The 6,000-nt window shown below is 40.0% G+C and overlaps 1 long non-coding RNA gene across 2 annotated transcripts in view; it reads left to right on the top strand.

The window, feature by feature from the left end:
• LOC112487850 (uncharacterized) overlaps nt 1–5,228 on the top strand; it is a 31,443-nt gene extending 26,215 nt beyond the window's left edge. For both annotated transcript variants that reach the window (XR_003051335.1, XR_003051336.1), the window contains one exon: nt 1,942–5,228. This is a non-coding gene — a long non-coding RNA (uncharacterized LOC112487850). The remainder of the gene's footprint in view (nt 1–1,941) is intronic.
• The last annotated feature ends 772 nt before the right edge of the window (nt 5,229–6,000 follow it).

Genomic DNA, 6,000 nt, shown 5'->3' on the forward strand with positions numbered 1-6,000 from the left:
ATGGATCGATGTGGAACCAGAACCTCCAGTTGAGCCTGTGAGTTCCAGTAACTGTAGCTATACTTTATCAACGGTCCCTAAAGTAAGACAGTTAATTCTTGACTAGAATAAATACGTTAACAAAACAATAATGCCTAAGCTAATTCACAAACTGTACTGTAAACAATATTTTTTTATATAAAAAAATGTATATAATGCCAGAGATACAGATATTATAAATGTGATACTCTCCATACTGTCTATAGTATCCATCACTATCTCACAAAAAAGTGTGTTTAAGCCATAACCAGCAGTAAGAGTCCCACCTGCAATAATACTGTAATGGCTCAGACTGTCGCACCATATAAAAATTACCATACATTTCAATGACAAATGGTTACAGAAAATTGTGTTTACAAAGCAGATATTCACTCCAGCAGGTAGAGAATGAGGCTAACACAAAAAAGGCTTTTGAAATGTTGGGTGTCATCTCCGTATTTCAGGGATTATTACACCGCTCCCTGTGAGCCCGCATGAACCCCCGGTGCTGTGCAGAGGAAATGAAGGACGGAACATGCACTAATGTTCTGTGCCAGCGTTTGGGTGTTAATAGAACAGCACATCAACATTCCAGTTCTTCAGATAAAAAACTACACTTCAAATTGTATCACGTACAATAAAACTTTGTTTTCATTTTTAGGTGGAAGCTGTCATTTAAAACTGTCCAATCAGGAGAGAGTGTCACTGCTCATAGGTGTGTATGAGCAGTGATTGACTGAATGATCCTAAAATGTTAGCACTTGTGATTCACTTACCTAAGACTAACGACTCAGCGCTTTATGTCCTTTGACACAGGATTATTCATTACAAAAGGTATTCATGATAATAATGAATTATCTATTGGCCCAGTATTCACATCTGAAAAGTACTCCAGTGACCTTTTACATTCATTGTGAGTGTAGAAAATTATTAAAATTTACTATAGTAAATAAAAGATAAATGCATTATCAACCTTTACATCCCACAAAAGTTTTAAAAAATTGGATTTGAACCAGTGACCAAAAGTGTGTTCTCCCATCAACCTGGCGAGTGGCTAAACCTTCCTAACAATGACATGGTAACTTTCCCTCTTGTCAACAACACACACCACACCAGTGGTGGCCAGGAAGTAGATCAGGATTTATCAGTAGATGATGAGCATTTAAAATAAAAAATAATTCTATAGTCTTCAGTAGTGACGACACACTGTAAGAACTGGATAAAATAAAAATTTTAATTTCAGTATTTATCCTTTATATTTGGGTGTGTACTAAACCATCATTGTAATGTTCCTAAGTTGTGAGCTCAAATCTATTTGTCGTTTGCAAAATCACTCTAATGCAACATATGGCTGTGGTGACCGGCTTGGCATCAGAAATATTGCCAGCTGCTGCCTATTCTCTATCCCCTTTATTATCCTTTAAGTATAAATATCATTTTTTTTTCTGTTGTTACTATTCCAGTTTCAGCTAGCGTATAATTTACTAATAAAACTCACAGCAGGCTCCTCATTAACCAGGCAGGCATCACTGCGTGGAATTAACTGTCATCAGATTGATTCAAACCCATGTGTGCAGCGACGCTCGGTGTCTCCGTGCCTCCCTGACAACAACGGCAACAACTCTAAAATCACTGGCACCGTGGTGTCAGTGGCATCCTTAAACTGCTGCTAGGACTCTTAACCTAATTACAGCCAACGGTCCCTTATGCCGCTGTTGCGTGGTAACGGGGTGAAGGGATGTCACGGTCATCAAACACACTCCGATGAATTTATTGATCTAACAGAATGTGGGGGTGGTTCAAACTGAATTTATACATGTGCTTATTCACATCCATTATTAAAGAATTTGTGGACTGGAAATGACACTGAATATGTGAGGACAAATATGTTTGTTCATCGCGTTCTGCTTTATTCTTCTCAAGGTCGCTGGGGGAACTAAAGGAGTCACCGCAGAGAGTGGGCCGCACCACGGACAGGTTCAGTTCATCACAGGGTCCATGAAAAAAGATGGCTAAGATGTTCTCTGTGGATCAGAGGTATGACGAGAGCTAGTTCTGTCCCAGGTCTTCGTTATGTTACCACCGTCGAACCTCGAGATATTATAGTATTTCGAGATACGAGGAAGCCTTCGAGCAAATTTTTGCTTTGAGATACGAGTAAAGATTTGAGATACGAGCACGCTTACAGACGCTGAGGCTAGGTGGCCCAGCACTCGTTCACATCACGTGTTCGTCGACTTCCGTACGTATTTCTTGCGAGCCTTCCTTATTGTGTTTGCGTTACCACTCTATCGAGTTTTTTCTGTTTGTTTTCAGAAATTAGAAACATGTTTTTTCCATTGTTATTAGCACTAATAAGGAGTTTTTGTTAGAGGGTTAGGACAAATTTAGTTTTTTTCAGTTATTTCTTATGGGAAAAAATTATTCGAGATACGAGTCCCTCGAGTTATGAGCTCGGTCCTGGAACAGGGTTTGAGGTTCCACTGTATCTCCTTTTGTTGTCTCCCGATGACTTCATATCGGTGCATCGGGCTGCCACAGCCATTAGGATCAGCAAACCTGGCTGAAACAACACTCAGTATTTAGATTCAGGTGAGGTGTGAGTTTGGTCATTCCACGTATCCATCATCAGCGACAGCTGCCAGCAGATGCGGGAATGGAGCGGAGCGACAGGAACAGGAGCCAACAGAACACAATGAGGAGGCAGCTGTGAGCTCCCAGTCAGATCCAGAGAGCTGCAAGACAGAACTGAGCCCACAGCATAGCTGTTCAGGAGGAGCAAACAACAATACGTCAACTTCAGTGGTTAGATATTTGTTCCCATCTGGGAAGTGCTGTGGTTATGTGTTTTTGACAATAATAATAACAATAATAATACTTGAGTTTCCTGATGTATTCTTATGAACTGAACAGGTGTTATTCCGATGTCAATCTCATTCCGACTCCCTTTGATAAATAGCCCGACTAAATGTTACAAAAGCTTCAACCACGCCTGTTTGTACCGTCGGCAGTTCCACTGTCGGCTGACTTGATGTTAAGAAGACGTTGGTTTGAGTTTTCGGTACGTGACGAGTGTAGCTGAATGATGAATTCTGCCTTTGAAACGTTCCCAATCCCATATTTATCACAATGCAGATGGATTTCCCATCACACGGAACACATCCCTTTCTAAATAACTCAGTCAGCCACTTGAGAGTGAAGAATGACTTGAGAGTGCAGTAGTGAATTTGACAGGCAGTGTCCGAGTCCATTCCCTTTCAGGCTTCCTCGCCCTCTGCCTCCCCACGTTTTCTTTTCTCTTTCTGCGTAATTAATTCTGAGAAAACCATCTTGTTCTAACCAGGTAATGCAGGATTTCCTGTCTGTTTCTGCAGCACTTGTATCCATCTTCTTTGTGGTTAATGGTAAATTCACCTGTACTGTACAGCAGACAGCCTCGGAACTCAGATGCTTCCAGATGAGACCCAGTGTGTGAATAATGTTTACTGCTTTGCATAATGTTCAGTGTTGTTGTATATTTGTGTGTGTGTGTGTGTGTGTGTGTGTGTGGTGGAGTGGCTGTTCTGAGCCAAGCCAAGCACCACTGCCTTTGTAGGGGGAGGTGTGCCTGACAGGGACATTGTTGGTGCATTACTGTCCATTGATTTAAAATGATCCGTGCTGCAAGAGGGTGTTTGGGTCTGAATACAGATTGGGAGAGCAGACAACTGGGTGTTGATTAGTTTTTATGCACTGTTTATTTTTGAAATTTCCAGTTTTCCGCCGCAGCACGGAGACACATGGAGCATTCTCCATGAGAACGCCGTTACATATTTCTCTGCTAAAACGCCAAATAAATAGAACTTTTAGTTGCAAATATTTATAAAAATGCAAAAGACCAAATGTCAACACAGTCTAATGTTCCACGGCAGACTGATGGGACGTCAGCGCTGCATATGTTTCTTTTAACCAGCAGTGTCACAGACGGGCTCCAACTCTTACTCTGTTCTCCTTTCCCCTGCTGAGGACATGTGTAATTGTGTTCTCCACCATCACACACACACACACACACACACAATCGTTCATGGAGTACGAGTTCCATTACGTGAAGGTTCGTAGTACATTCCAGAACCTCATTCTGGCCCTCAAAGTGTGTTCACTGAACTTTCACAAATGACAGGGAAGCATTTTTTTCAGAATTTCATTTTAGGTTTCTCCCTCCGATCCTGGCCAAACAGGAAGAAAAAGAGACATTTCTAAGAATGAACTTTGTCACTAATCATCAACAAAGGAAATGTAACAGCAAATTAATTCCTCTGATACAAGATAAATGAGGTCTGTGGGTGGCCTATAGAATATTGGAAATGCATCAAGTGCTTTGGAATTATAGTGCACTGGGAAGAATCTATCTATCTATCTATCCTTCCATCCATCCAACTGCCCATTCGTCCATCCATCCATGTATCTCTCCATCCATCCTCATATACAGAAAGAAAATGTAGAAAATGCCCCTTTTTTATAAACAATAATAAAAAGTTTTACGGTTCACAAAAAAGTAAGAGAGTGAACTACTGAGGCCAGTGAGCCTGTCTAATGTATTCAGTCAATCGTCACTGTAGTATTTTCAGCACAATGACAGAAAATTACTTTTCATAATACATGATGTTGCGCTTGGTGATTTCAGCCTGTCTAATGTGAGGATAATGGTTAGAAAGGTTTTTTTCGTATGTAGAAAATTGAATCACATCTCCTGAGTCGACTGGAAACGGGAAGGGACGGAGTTAAAAATAAGGATGGTTAATTGAACCACCTGATAGTTACAATTCTCTACCAGCGTGTATAATAATAATGGTTCCATGAAAAACAAAAAAATATATAATTTCACCTAGCACTGTAAGTCCAGTCAGAAATATATCATAAAACATGTGTTATAATGCAGGAGAGTCACAGTAAGGTTTGTGTTAGGGATGTACCGGCCGACCTTTATTATCGACCCCATATTGGCATAATTATGTAATATCTCTAAGAATCGTTATCGATTTTTTCTTCCAGTAATGAAAAGCTGATAACGCAACGTCTGCGTTTAGCTTAATATGCTGGAAACTCTTGTGGCGTCCTGAGACGTTTACTACAGTTTTTAGGAAAACATCGCTGCATATATACATGGTTTCGGTTGATATTGTTATTTATGAAACACAATCATTAAAATAATGTCAACCAATCGTGTCAGATGAATCAGGGTGTTGTGCTGTATTTGTTTAATTAATCATGATTGTCTTTTGTCATGATTAATCGAGATATATTCCTAAATATAAAACGCATTTTTCTATTGTTGTTTGGGGGAAAAGACAGACTTTTATTTTGAAGGGAGGTAGAGAATAATTTACGATACACATATATATGTATATATATATATATATAAACATATATATGCATATGTGTATATAAATGATTGATGTGTGTGTCATTTGAAACTTAAATATATTTATAAATTTGTATTTTGTATCTGCTGCCCTTCTATTAATTACCCACAATTCAGTTCTGTTCCAGTTCTGGTCCAGCCCCCACTGTAATAAATATATAGATCATGTGCTTCCGGTTCATTAATATAAGACCCTAAGAACTGGACAGCATCCCACTCGACCACTTCTCTAAAATGAAAGAGCAGATCAGTCTGACTGGAGCCTGCTGGTTTTTACCCTTAAACACTCCATAAAAACCACTCCTCCTCCATCAGACTGTGTTAAGTCTGATGAAGGGAAACCTAATCTGTGATGAGAGACCGGGACTAATCCTAGGGCCGTTCTGCGGTTGCAGGTTGTGAGTTTGAGTAATCGATAGGAGTTAGCCCATTTAGGTGATGTGCCTGTGGTGCATCAGGAGCTCAGGCAGTGCAGTGCAGCAGGAGAGTCGAGCAAACAAAATAAAGAATGCTAAATTCCCTCTGTCAGTTACTGCCTGGAAACATTCTTGGTGTGATGTCATTGGCAACTTACAGTAGAG

This window comes from Cynoglossus semilaevis, chromosome 12 (assembly GCF_000523025.1).
Source record: "Cynoglossus semilaevis isolate Cse_v1.0 chromosome 12, Cse_v1.0, whole genome shotgun sequence".
In the NCBI taxonomy this organism is placed as follows: domain Eukaryota; kingdom Metazoa; phylum Chordata; class Actinopteri; order Pleuronectiformes; family Cynoglossidae; genus Cynoglossus; species Cynoglossus semilaevis.